Source organism: Oxyura jamaicensis, chromosome 3, assembly GCF_011077185.1.
Source record: "Oxyura jamaicensis isolate SHBP4307 breed ruddy duck chromosome 3, BPBGC_Ojam_1.0, whole genome shotgun sequence".
Lineage (NCBI taxonomy): Eukaryota > Metazoa > Chordata > Aves > Anseriformes > Anatidae > Oxyura > Oxyura jamaicensis.
In genome coordinates this window covers 103883723-103902694 of record NC_048895.1, presented here as the reverse complement: position 1 = coordinate 103902694, position 18972 = coordinate 103883723, and the positions used below count along the sequence as shown (strand labels likewise).

The 18972-nt window shown below is 37.6% G+C and overlaps 1 protein-coding gene across 6 annotated transcripts in view; it reads right to left on the bottom strand.

Annotated features, from left to right (window-relative positions):
- GREB1 (growth regulating estrogen receptor binding 1) overlaps positions 1-16961 on the bottom strand; it is a 93307-nt gene extending 76346 nt beyond the window's left edge. For 4 of the 6 annotated variants that reach the window (XR_004749453.1, XM_035321832.1, XM_035321833.1 and 1 more), the window contains exon 1: positions 16760-16961. The gene's annotated coding sequence lies outside the window, so the exon portion shown is untranslated. The remainder of the gene's footprint in view (positions 1-16759) is intronic. The other 2 variants (XM_035321828.1, XM_035321831.1) reach the window with 1 other exon arrangement.
- Positions 16962-18972: the final 2011 nt, after the last annotated feature.

The following is an 18972-nucleotide window of genomic DNA, read 5'->3' as shown; positions in this document are numbered from 1 at the left end:
TCCTGTGACAAATGCTATGAAGAAGAAAAGGAAGGAATAACTGGTTTACACAACTGCAGACCTAACCCTACTAGCATTCTGCTGCTAACCTAAAATGTTGAGCACAGGAACACCACAGTTTTATCAGATAAATGGTCCATCAAGCTCACCATCCTACTTCCAGCTGTGGCCTCAGGTAGCTTTCTGGAAGGAGCTTAAGAAGGAAACTCTGTATAGCATGCCCCTTCACCCACAGAGTCTCCCAGTTTTGACAATCACCTTACCTGAAATGGAGGTTATAGCCACATCCTGATGGTTAATTCATATTCACAGATGTTTCTTCCATTAATGTGTCTGATTCTCATGCTTTTGACTTAGCATAATTTGTCAGCAAGTTCAAAAACTTATTTATGTTATGAAAGTCTTTCCTTTCCTTGTAACATTACGACTGGGGGTTAAATTATATGATCTTTAAGGTCCTTCCCAACCCAAACTATTCTGTGATTCTGTGACTGCTAACTTCTACCAGTGCTGCTAAATCCATGCATTATAGACTTTAGAAATAGTATTTTACTGTTTTTTTCCTTATCCATTCAATTAACAGTCTATATACTGCATGTATAGCCTCATCCCATTAAGGTGCATATTCTTTACTGAACTAGAGCTTTATACATTTTTTTCTTATTGAATAGATTTTTACTTTATAAGAAATTTTGACACTTTTCACCCTTTGAAAAAAAATCTGCCTATCACTTGCTTAAGTGTTTCAGACAACAGTGTCCCAGTATGCCACTAAGAAGCTCTTTAAAAGCAATAACTGTATGCCTCCAATGGATAAAAGTGAATCAGGTGGGTTGGTACTACCTGTGCATACACACATACCAACACGCACACTCTAACATGTCCTGGGGCCGAGGCTATCAGTCAATAATAAGACACTTGTTTACACAGTCATTTGCTTTATCAGCTGACATTCATCGCTCTAGTTTCATAACCTCATAAGATTTTTGCACAAAAGACAAAGACAAAACACACCCCTTATGTGGTTATATAAATTTTAGTTATTGCTATTAGTCACTTCTGATCTGTCACATGCTACAGTCCTTAGTGGTAAAGTCTATAGAGATGAGCTTATTGGAAGACCCATACAGACGAAGCTCATCGGTAACACTGCTCTGTATGGCAGGCACTCCCACTTGGGTGAGAGGAATCAGTTTCACAGCAAGCCCACCTACTTGCCAGCTGCATCCAAACAGGGAATGTGGTTACTTTGCAATGTCTATACTGCAGAAGAAAACAAGGTCACAGGTCATTCTGTGGTATGCCCACACTACATTTCTGGGATGCACATAGTGCCCTATGGCTCTGAGATGGCTTTGAATGTGGTTTGAGATGATAGTTTTAATTAATGCCAACATGGTGTTGCAACTCATCATCGTGATGCTTTCACAACATGAAACTGGAGGGCTGTGGAACTGTTTTAGTGGGAATAGCCTGCTGGCACAGTATGTGAGGCCAGGCTGGTCTTGTCCCTCCTGCCTGCTGGGAACAGTCCCAGTGTGCCCAGGCACTGTCCAGAAGACTTCTAACCACAAAACCCTGGCCAAAACCACGGAATCACTCCAGATCCAGTGTTCAAACTCACCATGTGCACTGCTTTATTTAGCACTTTAGACGCTGTCTTCAAGTCCATGTGCATCCTAGTCACAGTTTTCCTTTCTTCATTCTACTTTCTCCAATTAACTTTCTACTCACTATCATTTTAAACCTGTTCTCCCTAAATGCCCTTCCCAAAAATGATATACATACTCCACTTCCACCTACTTTTCCTTTCCAAGAACTGAAATATTCAGCAATGGAACAACTACTGACATTTACACATGATGAGGCTTTACAATTATCACTGCTATGAAAAATTAAGATAGCTGCATTTTACGACTGTTGCAGACCCAGAGGCACTATACTGGTTGCATAGTGGCTGTACATATACTCATGCAACCATGAGAGGAGACGTCATTCTGTTTACATTTAACTAAATAGACTAAATAAATACATTTACTTATCAGCAAGTTGAGTATCTGCCTTTTTTAAAGTGGTAAGTTTTGTACATCATCTCCTGATTTTCTGTGTGTGGATTGTCCAACCTGTAGTTTAAGTCTTGCCTTTAGTTACGCATAGCACCTTGGAGCATGGCATGCCACTCAGACCACTCAGCAATGTGTTTCTTAAAGCTATTCCCATTCTCCTCACAGTTTCACATATTCTTTCTATACATCAATATTCTTAACATAATATTATTCATTTGCATATGTTAACTGTCTTTACTTCATCTCTGTTATTCTGTCCAGTCATTATGCTGTATCATTAAGAACTAACTGTACAATGCTAGCTGATTTTTTTGGAAGTTTCCCAACAAAATCTAAGTGAAATCACTGGTTTCAGATTCCTTAAAACAAGGCTTGTGATAATCCTAAAAAATGGATCACAAATCTTATCCTCACAAATTTAAATATTTATTATTTTACTGGTAGCTATTTATTCTACTATTTGCTGAAACAAAGTATCTCAAGACAACCTCAGATTAGAGCTTCACCACAGACAGTGTACTACACATACATACCACAAGGCAGTTTTTTGTCTAAACTTCAGCGGTAGCAACCAACCTCACGGCAAATGGCTAGACCCATTCCGCCAGCATGACTGCTCTGTTCCAGTCTGTTGTCCAGGGAACCCAGTAGCAAGGGTCTCACAGGCTATATGAATTACTCTGTCAACCAGCTCCCTAATGACCCTTTACCCATCAGCCTTTAGACACTGAAAATTCAGCCATCATATGACCAAAATAAAACTGCTCCCCAGCAGAAGACAGATGCTGTAATGGATGTGTGTATATGTGTTAGGTTGTGTAATGGGGACAAATTGTGCAGCCAGGCCAGACTCATGCAATACATGCCTATGGGGATGACAGCAGACTGGTCCCCTGATGGGTGCATTTCTTTTCACAGAAGAGTAAGGAAGTGAGGGCATACAGTCTTTCTTACAGGCTTCAGCAGGGCTCTGTCCTGCTCCTTCAACACAAGTGTCTTACAAAGTCCTCCCCACTGGACCCCTCTTTTTTAAGCCTGACTTGAGAAAGGAGTTGTCATTGCATTGCAACACAGAGTGAGCTTCATCTCCCCTGCCAGCAACTGGCAAAAACAAAATGTAAAAACAAACTTAATTTTTAAAGTTTCCAGTCTAAGGAGAAACTTTTAAGCAGGATGATTCTCACAAAACAATTTCCGCTTCTTGTATATATTCATTTACTTATTTTTATACTTTTTTGAATAGTGGTCTGGAGGGAATGTTCATAAATTTGCATAGCAGAAAGTTCTGAATGAGTGCCCAGTACAAATAATTAAAGAGGCAATTCTGCAAACATCAAAGATGGTCTGACTTCTCTCCTTAAGAGAGAAATTTCATTTTTCTCTTTTTTCTTTGACTTTCTTATCCTTACTTATAAATTATGCATTCATGACATAACTGAATGTGCCTTATGCTAGGAAACAGTGACCTATTCATTAGCTAAATCTATTAGCTAAACCACTGCAGAAATATGATGCTTGAAGACATGAATCACTTTTGATGACAACTTTAATTCACCCATTTTGCCATAGGATCACAATTTAACTATAGAATCAAGATTTCACTTCTGCAGACACTCCCATTTTTGTGTTGATTTTGTCCTTCTCCACTTATTTGAACTATTCTCTTCAATAAAGTTAGGGACAGATATTTGCAAAATCAGGATACAACTCTGATCAGAAAATATAGTGCCGGTGTAGTAAGAAAAATGATAAAATGGTATAGAAGATGCAAAGGTTTGTTTCCATGTTTTCCTAAAAGTAATATTATAGTATATATTAAATTATAAAATATATTATCTAGAGACTGTAGTATCAAAGTTCAAGATCCATATTCTGGAAGTGAGAAGGACTTCGAACTCTCACTGTAGTGATGTGGATGAATACAATCATCTAGCCTCCCTGCAATCACTTAGGGATGCTAGCAAAATATCTAGCCCTTCACCTTCCTTAATAGATGAGGATATGGGAAAGTAAGTATTGGTGAATCATCTAGCAGCCCAAAATATCAGTTTTCAAGTGCAGTACCTGTCCAAATACATAATGATTATCTCAGTACATCTGTTACTTACCATTCTTTCAAGTTTAGCTCTCTAACCTGCAACAGTGACATTATACGTTATTCTAGTTAAAGTTAACTCATACATTTTTATCAAAGTTTTGTCTGTAAACCTAATTTACATTAGAATGAAATATGGTACAGAAACACATTCACAATAACCAGTTTAATTTCAGACTTTTGAAAATATGTTGCTTTTACACTTTTAGCTATATTTAAAGATGTTACAAAACTATTTGCTGACAAAATCCCAGCTCCAATTTTCTCTTTTTTTAAGAAAGTGTCATTGATTCAATCACACCTTTGTTTCATTTTTAATATCTACATTACCATTTGGCTTGAGTTCCTGATATTGAGATCATGTAGTCTTCTTAAGACAATAATGTAATTCTGTATATTGCCGTGGCCTAATTTATTAGTAAAGATTTAAAGTATATTCTAATTAATAATATACTATTAGCAAAATGTGGGCAGCAATGGATCCTTAAAGCTGTTTTTATTAAACATGCCTAGATACTGATTCATAACCAGAAATTCTACTGTGTTAGCCCTCAAACCTGGAAAGACTTTGCTTTTTACATAGTTCTACTAAGTTCAGGAATGACAGTAGCATTGCATGATGACATAGGCACTATCGTTTCTTTTGAATCAACAAAAAGCCAGAGTTAGATTTACAGGAATTAGAAAAAATGGTCTATTTCTAGTCTGACTTCTTCCCTGTTGCCACCTACTTCAGTCCAATGAGCTCCCACATAGCTCAGGCCCCCGTTTTTTCACCATTAAACCCTGCAGTAGCCAGGATATCTTTGCAAAAGTAGGGTTTTAAAGAGTTCCAACCCTTAAAAAGAAATGTAAAAAAGAACAAAGAGTAATGTGTTTTGCTTTTGCACCTGGGCAAAATAGAAAATATTCATAACAGACCTTTTTTCTTTCCTCATAACATTTCCAGAATATATTTTTGTATTGCATTGAGCACAAATGAACAGCAAGCAGCTGTTATTCCTTCAATAGCAGGCAATGCAGGAGATGAAAAATATTAGGTACAGCCTTTGCTTCGGTACTGTAACTTTCATTCATTGATGAGGAAAGCACATCCTTCTTGAAAATGATGGCATCACTCTTTGAGGCATCAAAGTCAATTTTTAAGCACATATTGTACAAAATATCAGTTCATTAATGACTATTTTTGTTTGTCTGTTTTCTCAGAACAGTTCTCCATAATATGTCAAAGCAAGCAGAAATTGAATTCTTAAAGGTCTCACAGAATGTTGAGCATGGAAAAAAAAAAAAAAAAAAAAAAAAGCACACATTAAAATCAAATCTTGGATGTGCAATATATAATTTATAGGCTTGACTAATCTGCACTTTTTAAAACTAACAGATTGTTTTACTGGTTGCTGCAAATGTTATTGATCTGCTTTCTTGCTGAATTAAGAGCAGTAGCATAGGACAACTCGCTTTCTCAGCTTTCCCAATGTTTTCCTGAAAAGAGGCCCATTACATGGCAGGGGGCAAAGGACAGGCCTAGATAACACTGTTTAGACATTTCTTTGATGTCCACAGGCATCATCCTCGACAACTGACCACCAGAGACAAAAGAGCACTCTTAGGCTGCTGGAAATCCCAGCCATTCTTCTCACCACCTTTTGATATCCCAAGGCTTCTATACCCTGACCTCTGCACCCTGACACAAAGATCTTATTTGAAGGATGGTCAGCCATGTCAAAAAATCTTTCAAAATTTAGCCAAGAAACTCAGGATTTCTTTTGCTTTCCATAATTGCTTTGTGTCCTAATGTACCAGTGAGGACCCTAAGAAGATTTTACAAACACGGGGAATTGAAATCCCAACAAGAAAAAATTGCTTCAATTTTCTCGTTTGGAAACCACTCTCAAACACCTACTTTATTTCATAAACCATTCTGTCTAAAGTTTTTTGATGACACCTCACTGTGCACTCACACCCACAGTATTTCTGCCTACTTACTATTATACTGAAGTCCACTTTTAACAGACAGATATATGAGCTTGCTAACGTAACTTCACTCAATAAATGCACACATTTTAAATTATGTGCATACCTTAGGGATTGATATTGATTTCTATTTTTTGTCTATATTTACAGAAAATATAACATTTTAATGGCTTTCAAAATATTTTCCTCCCTAAATGGTGTGATTGATAAACTTATCATTTTCCCAATGCCTTCCAAAATTTTTTGAGAAAATTTTTCCACAAAACAATCTGAGATGATCTTCAGTACTTTTAATAAAGCCATTGAATTTTTCCTCTTTCTGAGGAACTAAAATTGAACAAAATACTCAAATAAAAGTGCTCAGTATATAGACAAGACACTGGGAGTCCCCTAAAATCCTAACAACACAATACATTCCCTGCAGCATTTAAGCATTTTCTGCACAAGCTCAGCCAGGAAAACACCTCAAGAAGCACCCCTTTCCCCCTGATTACTATGGGAAGTCCTGCTGTCCACTCTATATAGGTACATAAAATCACACATGTAAGTAATAACTTTAAAAAAATAGCTTATTGATGATCAATACATATATATTCTAGGCACTTTTGTAATCTGACAATCATCTTTGCAACACATTCTTAAAATGTCATCCTGACATGAAGTTACATTGGCAGGAATGGGACAAAATTTGATGGATTTCACAATTTATATTATTCTAAACATACTTTAATTTAAAAATCTGTGACCAAATGGTAATCTGGTTTGTATTGATTTTTTTTTTCCAAACTGACATTGATATTTTTTTTTCCTCCACTGACATATTTCTCTCAATTTTTAAGTCAATGATATTATCAGCAATAACACAACACACAAAGCACACGTCAACATTTTAAAATAAAGTAATACATAATTTATAATGCAAATGCTTGGATTCACAATGCTTGTTTTAAAGCCAGTTCTAAATCACCTAATACGATCTACTCAACTCAACCGTTTACTTGCTTAAATTTAGCTATCTAAAACAAGAAAATTCAGTTCACAAAAGGAAGAGTGCTACTAGAATTATCAAGAATCTTGCCACTTTTAGAAACTCTCTTCTATATTAAGTCACTACCATAAAAATGAAGGCAAATACAAGCAAATAGTAGAAGGTTAAAAAACTAACTAAATAAATAAATTTAGAATTCAGAATCTGCACAGACAAAATTCTGATGGTAGCCATGCAAAGCTTATTAGAATTGAACCAATTGGTTTCAATAAGTTTTGAACCAAACCAGAGCATTTTTCAGTTGTTTTAAAATAAATAGTTGATTTTTTTTTAGAATAAATTGTATGTCTTCAGATGGAACGGAAGACTTTGAATCAGTACAGAGCCCCTAGAGCAGACCCAGCATGAATATAGAAGAGATAGCTAAAAAAAAAAAAAAAAAAAAAAAAAAAAAAAAAAAAAAAAAAAGCTCTACTGAGGCACAAGTTTGTAAATATTTCCATAGATAACAAACAACATGCAAACATACAAGCTATATACCAGCCTAAGGCTATATCTGTATAGCAACATGAAAAGACTAAACATTCAGTGATACAAATCCAATGCACATAAGGCCACGGACAAATCTGGGAGTGTCCCCTGAAAAGATTACAATAATTTTTATAGAGACTCATTACTGCTCTGGTGGAAATAATTGTCCTGCCAGCTTCACCCACACAGTCACTCCTGTGAGCAAGCCCTGGCCCTCTTTAGTCAAAAAAAAAAAAATGCAACTGTTAAGATCATAGATCTTCAGCACCCCCATTCATTTTAAGAGAAACAGATTAGGAATTGTGCACATGAGCAGCTCAGCTGGCAGAGTCAACTGTGATAACCTCTGACAGAAGTGCCATAATGAGGTACTGGGGGCAGTAACCTTTTTAACCAGCACAGTTGCAGTTGGAAGAGGATGTGTGAATAAAGCCTTCATAAAACGCATTAGATTTTCATGTGCATGATTTTATACATGGCCATGAATTTTGGGGTAGCAAATTTTATGGCTGCAGTTACACTTTATTCTGTTGTAGGTGGAAAATATAAGATTACATAGATTTTTCCTTTCCAATACTGCTACTTGGTATACTTGCCAGTAATCTTTCTCCATTATGTCAGTGTTGTTATGAGTTGCCAGACTTTTATCACATAAACCAACAAACACAACTGTGTAGGCAATTTCTAACTGGATATATTCAAAGAGTTGCTTTAAAAAGAAAAATGTATTTCATCCTGGATCCACAGAAACACAGAGTGAAAACAACAACAAAACCTTACATGGAGATGAAGGCCTCACTTAGAAAAACTTAAATGGATTGCTGTAACATGTAGTAAGACTTAGCTTAAATTCAAGATAGCCTTTTTTCTTTAGAAAGTGAACACATTGCCAAGTAAACCAAATTACATGCAAAGCAATGCAATCTAGCAGTGAAAAGGCTATGTGAAGCCGTATAGCTAATTCAAAATGGGGATACAGTGACCCACAATGTTCTGCTTTCTTGTTGCCATCCTACACTGCATGACTTCCCATCCAGATTGGCTTGTCAGTGTGATCTTACGTCTACTGCTAAAAGCCCTGGCCTAGGAAGAGATGCCTGTCCTTTAAGTCGAGGGATGCAGAACCACTTGTGTCTACACTGCTCAGGTCTAGTCACTGGAAGGACCATGTTCACACCATTTGATGTTTGGCCAAAGTGTCTTTGGGCCTCTATTGTGCATCTTTGGCCCTGACATAACTATTTGTGTATGCTCTTTCCCTAGCCAATTTAATTATTATGAAAGCTGTACTGCAGCTTTCAGCAGAGCTACATTTTTTGGCATGGAACTGGGAGCACATCATACACAAACCAGGATGTGGCATCACAATACGCACAGGCTACAAGGTCTACTGAAATAGCATTAGAAAACCATGTGGGACTAAGAAAGTAATAAATGTGTTATCCATATTGTTTAGTTGTCTATGGTAAATCCTTGGTGAAAAGCAACACTACTTCTCTATTAAAGCCTCCAGACAAATGTTGTAGTTATGGGTAACTGTGGCTGAGCAGCTCATTGAGCATGCAGCTTAACGATGGTAACTTACACACACATCCATGCCACACCTTGGCTGTTTATACTGTGAGCTCCGGTTTACGCATGTACAGGTTGTAAAAGAAACAGTCAAATTCAACCCAGGCCCTGTGAACTTTACTGGCAATGTCAGTACTAACATTCATTTGGGGGCTAGAGCAGGCAAATGGAAGATACTCCAAATATTGAAGTTGTTCTAATTTCTTCATGGTTTTGTTGATTTTATTGCTATTTTAGGCGGGGAGAAAAAGGCTGGCTGCTTTTTCTAAGTTATAATACAATGAAATTTACAGCTGACTGTTCACAGGTGGTCAAGATACCGTAACTTTACAGGACAAGTTCTGTTCATAAAGAAACAAACAAACAGAAAACAGTGTTTTTGAGAACAAACTTCTCAAAATCAAGAAAACAAGACAAACTATTTACTGCATAGCTTCTTTCCTGTATCCTTCTATCCTGTTTCCTTTAAAGAGTTCCATAAGTGAGGAAGCATAAGGGACAGTGCCTCTCCCACACACGATACATAAAAATAAATGGACTTTCAAAGAGTCTGCTTGTCGTCAAATGCTCCTGACATCACAGGAATGTCTAGGAATTTGAACCTACTGAACAACACCCAGTATTTATTGATGAATTCTGAGGCCTGGTACCAAACTCAGTAAGACAAAAGGATCTAACCAGTAGTTCTGTACATTATCAGTACTCGGCTGTCCAAAGCTGTCAGGAACTGCACACTGCCATCTTGTATGGCCAGGAGCAACAGTACATTTAATTCTTACCTCGGTGGTAAGAATTAAAACAGAAGATTTACCAAGCTACACAATGAAATCTTTCTTGAGTTTATGCCTTGTGCCCAACATACTGAGACTGACTTTACTACCAGATGGATACTTCCCACTTCTTCTTTCAATCTGAACAAGACCTAGACAACCATGGTTAGACCAATAAAAATTTTCAATTTATTCATAAAATCAACTTTTTAAACAAAGTTTTAAATGGCAGGATAAAACACATTCTAATATACTTAGATTATATGAGGCAATAAACTCCACAATAACACAGCAACAATATCACAACTGTAGCAGCTTCTCCTTGTGGAGCCACATCCTCATTTCACATTGCAAATGTCTACTTGCCCCTGGAGAATGGATTGCAGTATTGGTGGAAGACCAGGGCTTTCCAAATACCATTTCTCTGATTCTGCACCCAGATTTCCTTCACAGAATTCAAGGGGAATTTTGCAGGTCTCTGTATGCTCTTCTAAGTACAGAATGTGCACAGTACATCCCTTTTTGCTCAGCCACCTTCTCATATGAGTAGGCCTGGTCAATATGTCATAACTGGGTCCTGCACTTCGGTCACAACAACCCCATGCAGTGCTACAGGCTTGGGGCAGAGTGGCTCAAAAGCTGTACAGAGGAAAAGGATCTAAGGGTGTTGGTCGATGCTCGCCTGAACATGAGCTGGCAGTGTGACCAGGTGGCCAAGAAGGCCAATGGCATCCTGGCTTGTATTAGGAACAGTGCAGCCAGCAGGACCAGGGAGGTGATCGTCCCCCTGTACTCAGCTCTGGTGAGGCCGCACCTCGAGTATCATGTTCAGTTTTGGGCCCCTCACTACAAGAAGGACATCAAGGCCCTGGAGTGTGTCCAGAGAGGGGCTACGAAGTTGGTGAAGGGCCTGGAGCACAAGTCCTATGAGGAGCGGGTGAGGGAACTGGGGTTGTTTGGTCTGGAGAAGAGGATGCTCAGGGGAGACCTTATTGCTCTCTGCAGCTTCTTGAAAGGAAGCTGTGGGGAGCTGGGGGTCGGCCTCTTCTCACAGATAACTAGCAACAGAACTAGAGGGAACAGCCTCAAGTTGCGCCAGGGGAGATTCAGGTTGGAAATGAGGAGACATTTCTTCTCAGAAAGAGTGGTTAGGCATTGGAAAGGGTTGCCCAGGGAGGTGGTGGAGTCACCGTCCCTGGGGGTGTTTAAGGAAAGGCTGCTTAGGGACACGGTTTAGTGGGTGAAATGGGTAGTAGGGTGATAGTTGGACCAGATGATGTTGGAGGTCTTTTCCAACCTTGATGATTCTACAATAACCCCACCATGCTGGGTCATGGGATTGGAGTATTGCTGCTGCCTAGGGAACACTCAGTCTAAATCCCCTTCTAAATGGGGACCCGACTGTGAGGCAGAGTACCAACTACAGTGACATTCCCCTCCTGCTTTTCCTGCCAGAATCAGGTGCACTTCAAAGCAGGAGATAAAGTACAATGCTGTGCTGTAAACATGTAAAATGCTAGTATCTTGTTTGGGGAGCTGGATACCAGGTCAAATGACTCTTTTCTTTTTAAGGCCTTTTTGTCTCATGGACCTTCAGAGCAGCAGAGACATAATTATGACTGGTTTGAACACCGTGCTCTTCTTTACACAAAAGATGACAAATGACAAAAAATGTGGAAGAACAGGAGAACAAGGGGGGACAAAGAAGTGTATAGCAAACAAGATAAAAGATTTTCAGCTGAATAAAATGCTAAAACTGAAAACTACTTATTAAAGTCTGAACTGGCAAGTGACAAGATGGATTTCTTCCTCTAAAGGGAGTGACAAGTGACTTTTTCAGGGATGGCAGGAAAGACTGAGCAAAATCGACATCTATGTGTCTGCGCATATCTCCACAGCATAGTCATGCATGGGTTTTGAACGGTTAGGGCACAAACCATTTATAGTTCCATCTGTACAAAACACCACTGAGATCTGGCTCACTCACTTAACCAGAGTCACATTGCAGTCAAGCAAGTCACAAATGTTTTCTTTAAAAACAAATGCACTTACATCATAAATCAACCATTTCATTACCTCTGGGGTGAAAATAATTAAAACAGCTGACTAATGAGAATGAAATGATCTTTGGAATTTTTCATTAGCTTCACAATCCTTCTTATGTCTGAAAATAATTTTATAATTATTACACGTAACATCCCCAATTATTGCACCAGTAATAACTATGAATCCACCATTCTTTGTGTACTGTTTGACCACTTTGTGTATGAGGTATTACTTTACAAATTTAATCTTAAATTCATAGAGGAACTGGGAAAGCATGGAGATTATGAAAATGTGAAAATGTGGTTCCTAATCAGAAAAGACTAATAATAAATATCTAGTTGATAGAAGCAGTGACAGTGATTTAAACCTGTCCACAAACCCATTTGAGTCTTCTTGGAACTGAGACATATAGCCCACAGATGAGGACCTGTATAATAAAATCGTAATAGGAGTGCAAACATAATTCTCAGAAGTGCAAACATGATTCAAATATAATCAAATTTCAAAGCAGTTTATCATGACACTAAAATTTCACCAGACAGGATCAGATCATTATTTTGATTTTACATAAATATTTATCCTAAGATAGAAAAGTGGCAGAAATAAAAACCTACATATTTTCTCCTTTTCTTAAAAACAGAGGACCTGGCCCCACAGTTTCCTACTATGGAGCTCTAAAAACTAAGAGAGCTAGGCATACAAGGATATGTTTTGCAGGCAACCCTTTAAAACAACACAGAAAGCATTAACATAAAAAGAGTCAATAAGCAGAGCATCAGGATGAATTCTCGTATCTGTAACTATGTCTTTCATGACAGTTCTTTGTCAGTACTGCGTATTTTTATGACTGCGATGTAAATATGCTTTCTACAAATAAATCTTCATTTCTGTTTACTGCAAATTTATGTAAAGCATGCCTCCAACATCATTACAGATTGCTTTTAATACATAAAATACTGCTATGCTGTTTAGCTAGAAAAAGGATATTTTCTTCATGCAGCACTCAATCAGTATTTCTTTTAAGATAATTTTTAGTCTAAATGGCAATTTTCCTTTCCTGTTTTCTCAAAAATATACCACTGCTCATGTTACTTCTTAAACTCTCTTTATTCCTCACATAAACATTTAAGCATGAAATGCAACACATGGATAATGGCAAATTAAGGCAAACTGAAAATCAAACTTTGGAATCCTTAGGTGTACTTATGTGGGGACAGCAACAAATCTCTACAACACGAGCATAAGTGACATTTTTAAATTTCCTTAGTAAATAGAATCTCCTGCCACAGTCTGTCTAACAGACATTTTGAGGAGTTAGACTTGCAGCTGACTGAATCATTAACCACAGTCTAAGTGGAAAAAAAGCAAAGAATTTCAGCTGAAGTCAAATATGTAATGCTTTCCCTGAGCAGGTATGTAATACATGAATGCATTCAGATATTTGTGTAAGTAGGGATGTTTGTGCATATATTTTGGTGGCTGTTAGCTACAATGGCCTTTTATGCCCCTTCATGGTGTTTTTTATTCACATGAAATAAACCCAAGGTTGTGCCTGATCTCAGATGAGAATAAATGCTTTATTTTGTGTGAGGGTGGAAGAGGAGTGACACATCACTTATCATTCACCATGCAGACTTTGTATTCATTAGAAGAGCCACAATCAATAAGAACCAAAGGCAATTTTTCCCTAAAGATAATTATGCCTAGCATCACTAGTGTGCTTAGGAGTCTGATAGGCTTTCATTTATTGACACAAATCACCTTTGAAAGTTTACAACTTCCCAATAAAAATTTGGCCATACCTAAGGAGTGCTATAAAATGCTTCTGTTTTATTTTGTTCTGCAAAATTACACAGGTCTTCTTGTGGTTACTTTCAAACTCTGTAAGTCGCGTAAGTTTCAAATGAGAAACTTATTTGCAGAACAACTGCAAATGTCAAACTGACTGCCACTTTTCACAAATTATAGAGCAATCTCTTCTACTTTTGTTTTTTGTTTTTTGTTTTTTTTTTGGAGGGGGGTTGTATTTTAAAGAGAAACTCTGGAAGCCATTAGCTTCTTATATGGAACATGTTCGTTAACAAGGAAAATAGAATTCAAACTGTTGTTTTTGACTTGCTGTTTCACAGTAGAAAACTCTTCCCTTAACTTTGTGCATATTATTCATAGCATTATTGATGTTATACAAAAAACTCATCTAAGAGATTCTGAACTCTCATATCCAACAACAGATTCCCTTAACAGAAGCCATTAAATATAGACAAAAACAGACAATAGGTCTAAAACATAAGTTAGATGACAATTTCTGTAAAACTATATAGTCACAATAGATTTTTAATCCAAAATAAATGAAATGTGAAATGTGAAAACATTGTGTCTAACAAATATTCACAAAGCAAAGATGATCAGGGCATAAGTGAAATTCCATCCCAAAATCTCTCTGTTCTGTGCCTGTGCTTATAATGTCTTCTGTCAGAGGCTAATCTCACGTGACAGGCCTGATCCAAAGCCATTTGAAGTCACTGGAATGTCTCTTCCTGACTTCAGGGAGCTTTGCATCCAGCCCATATAAACTTCAAGAACAATACATTTCATAGGAGGTTGATTTAAGAGAACAATAGCTAACTATTGTTTAAGTGGAAAAAAATATTAGCTTCAAATGAAATTTATCTGCTGTGGTAGATTTGTGTTAGGTTCTTACTGCTACATGTTTTGTTATTGTTTTTTAATGCACATACCACAGATAAACCTTTCCAAAGTGGGAACATTCAATTTCCTAAATAGAAGGCAAAGAAAATCAACAGTAGTCAAATACCCCATCCCACCCCATCCCCCGCCAGGAATAAAGCAATTTTTTACATAGTAAGTTTAGTTTTTCTCAAGAAGTTAAAGATTACTTTCAAGGCCTCAAATTAAAAGTTTTCTTAGATTTATGTGCATCGAGGACAAGACAGAACATGAGGTTTTAAAAATATACTAGGCATTCCTCTAGCTAGTAAACCAAAAGATAGATTTAATAAACAAACAAAGAAAACAAACAAAAAATGTGTAAGCAAGTAGCAGGCTGATAGGAAAAGAGGTTATTTTGGGTTAGTGTTTTTGTTTTCCTTTAAAAAAAAAAAAAATTCTAGTGAATTAAGTCAATTTCAAAGCTATGGCTGACAACTACGACACCACACAAAGACCAAAGTCAGGCTGCTATTTATTGTTTGAAAGTAATAATGGAACTGTAAACCCTGAAATGGTAATTAACATAATTGTAAAAAAAAGTAAAATAAAAGCCCCATTGTTGTGAAGTTTGTGGCTCTTTTCTCTAAGAAAAATCAGAAAATGATGTAGTAGAACAGTACAGAACCCAATACTGACCCCACGTACACTTGTGCCAGGAAATTTATGCTGATAAAAATTCAAATCCAAATCATGTCCACAATCACCAGGTTCCCAAAGGCAGCAGACAATGGTGCTTCTAACTTCCTCACTCACACCACAGATCAACCAACTCACTATTTTGGTTACTTAGAGTGGAGGTAAACAGAAACTTCCAGTTAGGCATAAAAATACCAGAATGTCCACCATTGGAGATTGATTTCAGTGTTTCATAGTGGAAAAAAAAATACATTAAATCCTTAAGAATCTTATTCATAAGACATACAAGACTGTTAATTTTGTTTATAGTTTGCTCAACATGTTTAACAACCAATACTGACATCATTGCTTGTTAATCATTTTCAGAAGGGTCTATGAGTTATTAGATCAAAACCAAGTAGCTCATACCTAAAAAGCAAAGTAAATGAGACAAAGCACAGGGGAAAAAGCAAACAACATTTTCTCCAATATATAGATTGTAGCATTTCTGCCTCTTTCATCTGTGCATCCAGAACCAGCAACTAAAAATAAACAGCTTACTCTATAAAGACATCTATCCAAATTGCTTTTTACGCTGAGGGGATGGATCAAACATAATTAAAAATTGCATTTCAGGCCAGTACAAAATTATGTGTTTTTTTTTCTAGATTAAAAAAAAAAAAAAAAAAAAAGACAATTTCTCAGGTCAAAGAGCATACCTTGCTTTGGTATCACAACTATTTTGTTACAATAATACAACAGCACATTCTGTTTGACTGAACAGTACACATTTCACTCAGGTGTGGGTTTTTTTTTTTTTTCATTTGTTTCTCCTTGTTGATTTAAATGCATTTCTGAAATGAAATATAGTCCTAAAGTAAAAAATCAAACTTTCACATAAAATGTCAAAACAATATGCAGGCTTAAGCTTTGCATTTAATTTATGTCTTTTCTTCTGACATGCATAAACTAATGAAATATTTTGTTCACTCACAGACTACATTTTGGGTAAATAAACTATCCATTTTGTTAAGCCTTATTTAGCCATATATTTCAGGTAACAAAGTATTTGCTCTCATGGCTCTCCTACCATATTTTCTCCTATTCCTATGCAGGCAGTTGGGACACAAACTACCCACTGCTGAATATTGCTAGCTGGTATCCCGATCCCCTCGGATCTGGTCTGCACCCCTCTATTCTTGTTGCTCACTGCTACTGCTAACACTTCCTTAGCCTTCTGGGGACCTGGGCTTCCAGTTACCCCCCTGCTGCCTCTCAGCATTCCCAGGTGCTGATAATCTTTTCTCTGTATTGTTGCTGCTCCTCTTTATTTCAGCAGATGCTACAGTTTTGCAAGTTGCATGGATCTTACCTCTGAGACCCTCTTTGTTGCTCTGTCTGTGACCACGCTGGAAGCAGGCAGTGATGGATATTAGGGAAGCATGAGCCTCCCCTGGCTGTTTAGCAGCGTGGTCTGCAAAGAAAGATAGAGATGCTGCTCTCTCCTCCTCCCCCCTCGCTGTCCCAGCTTCCTCCTCCCTCCTCCCTCCTTCCCATCCACAAACTCTACTTCTGTCTGTGCTTCAACACAATAAGCTACCTCTCAGCACCAGCTACCTAAGGTCAAGAATACAAACCCTTCGCCCTCCCCCCTGCCTTTTCCTCTCCAGTCTCATGCATCCTCACCCCTGCTTCCCACTGAATATGGTATCTTCCCAACTAGACGTGCCTTATTTGGTTCCAGGGTCTAAAGCACAGACAATTTCAGCAGCCCTAGGGAAAAAAAATAGAGTTATAAAACAGAAGATGCACAGGAAAGACCAAGGATATGAAGGGAAAGAGGGAATCTGGAGAAACTGGAAACTTTGGGGGTTTATTTGTGTGTGAAAGAAATCTAGTCACAGTAGCCAAAGCCTGCTACTTGGAGATTAGTTTTAAAAATCGATACAGATTAAAGAAGAGTGCCTTGGATTGCTAGTTATCTCCCAAATCCAGTTAATCCACTGTTTAAGCTCTTTGTTTCCCTATTTTATTATAAACAGCATTTTTTAAAAAGGTTCCAAACTTTTCCCCTGCAAAGCCAGACTTAAATACCAGTATAATCTGATGATGCAACAGCCAATAATGGTGAAAACATAACCACTGGCGTTCTTTAAAGATTATGAGCTATGAAATAATCACCTTTCATCTCATGGTAAGCACAGCAATAAGCATTCTGACTTTTCAGCTTGGATGAAATGTATTCAAGTGCTCTTTTTTCACTTTCAGTAGTTATGAAGACTGGAAGCACCTTCAGGCAACCAGTCCCTGGCTTCCAAACTTCACCTAAAATTACAGCCAGCCAGCATGTTCTTCTTAAGGACCTAATTTTAGACACCTAAAAAACCGGTCATTGAAAAGCGTTTATCTTTGTTACAGAGACTATGAAGGCAGGTAGATGATGGTGAAGACTTCTAAAAGATCTTGCCTGCTCAGGCTAAACTTGAAAAAGTTACGTGGACAGGATCTCCCTCTGGAGGTCTTGAGAGGCACCTGACTTGCTCTAGTGATGTGTGAGGTTGCAATAGGCACTTCATGAAGTCTATTTTACTGGATACCATAAAACAAACAAACAAAAAAAAAACAAACAAAAAATAAACACAGCACATTAACTACTGCATGACCAAGGCCAGACAGAATGAAGGTGTAGTAACTGCAAGTTATCTTGAGGCTTTACCTTTCTTAGCCTATGTTTCTTCAGTGTTGGTGGTCTCATATGGCAAACAGCAGGCATGATGCATCAGTGGTCAGAAGAAAGTGATCCATGGGGCAGAGGAACAACTGCTTGCATTCCCTGGATCATCTCACAGATAAAAGAAAGAGAATTTCTAAGGAGACTCTGTGCACAACAGCAACATCCCATACCAAAACAATCTACTGATCAACCTTAGTAAAAGTCTTGATCAATGTGAGAAGAATCAGAACGTAGTCTTCATCTTCATTCAGTGCTAGGACAAGCTAAGTAATGAGTGCAACCAATACAGATTTGATCCAGTTTGAGAATGATAATGTAATGACTGAAGTGAAAGTGATTAAGGAACTAGTCTAGTTACTCCTTCATAATCACCTCATTTTGCCCAGAAATTATGACAAGAAAAAAAATTTAATCCAGACTTGCCAAATCTCATATACTTACAATATGATACAGTTCAAGCAGCTTCTTCCACCTTCTCCTCTGCAATAAGACCTGTATCACAGCCAAGTGTTACATTCCCTCTCCCTCTTGAAAGCGCATCAAATGCAGCTCTTGGCAACTTGTTTAAACATAACCAAATGCATCTGATACTTACATTCAGTGCTCAGAAATGGGCTACAGAGTTGTCCTGCAGCAAAAGGGTGTGCTGCCTATATTCACATTCAAAAGCAACTTGCACCTCTGTGTCTCATTTAAATAATAATAATCATCATCATCTAATTGCTCAAAATTAGTGCAAAGGTTTCTTATGCATCAAGGCAAAGAAAAGACCTGGACTTCTGGACAACTTTTGGTAATGAGCCTGACTGCCAGCATCAAGACTTTCCTACCTGAGTTGTGGGCTGCACCTT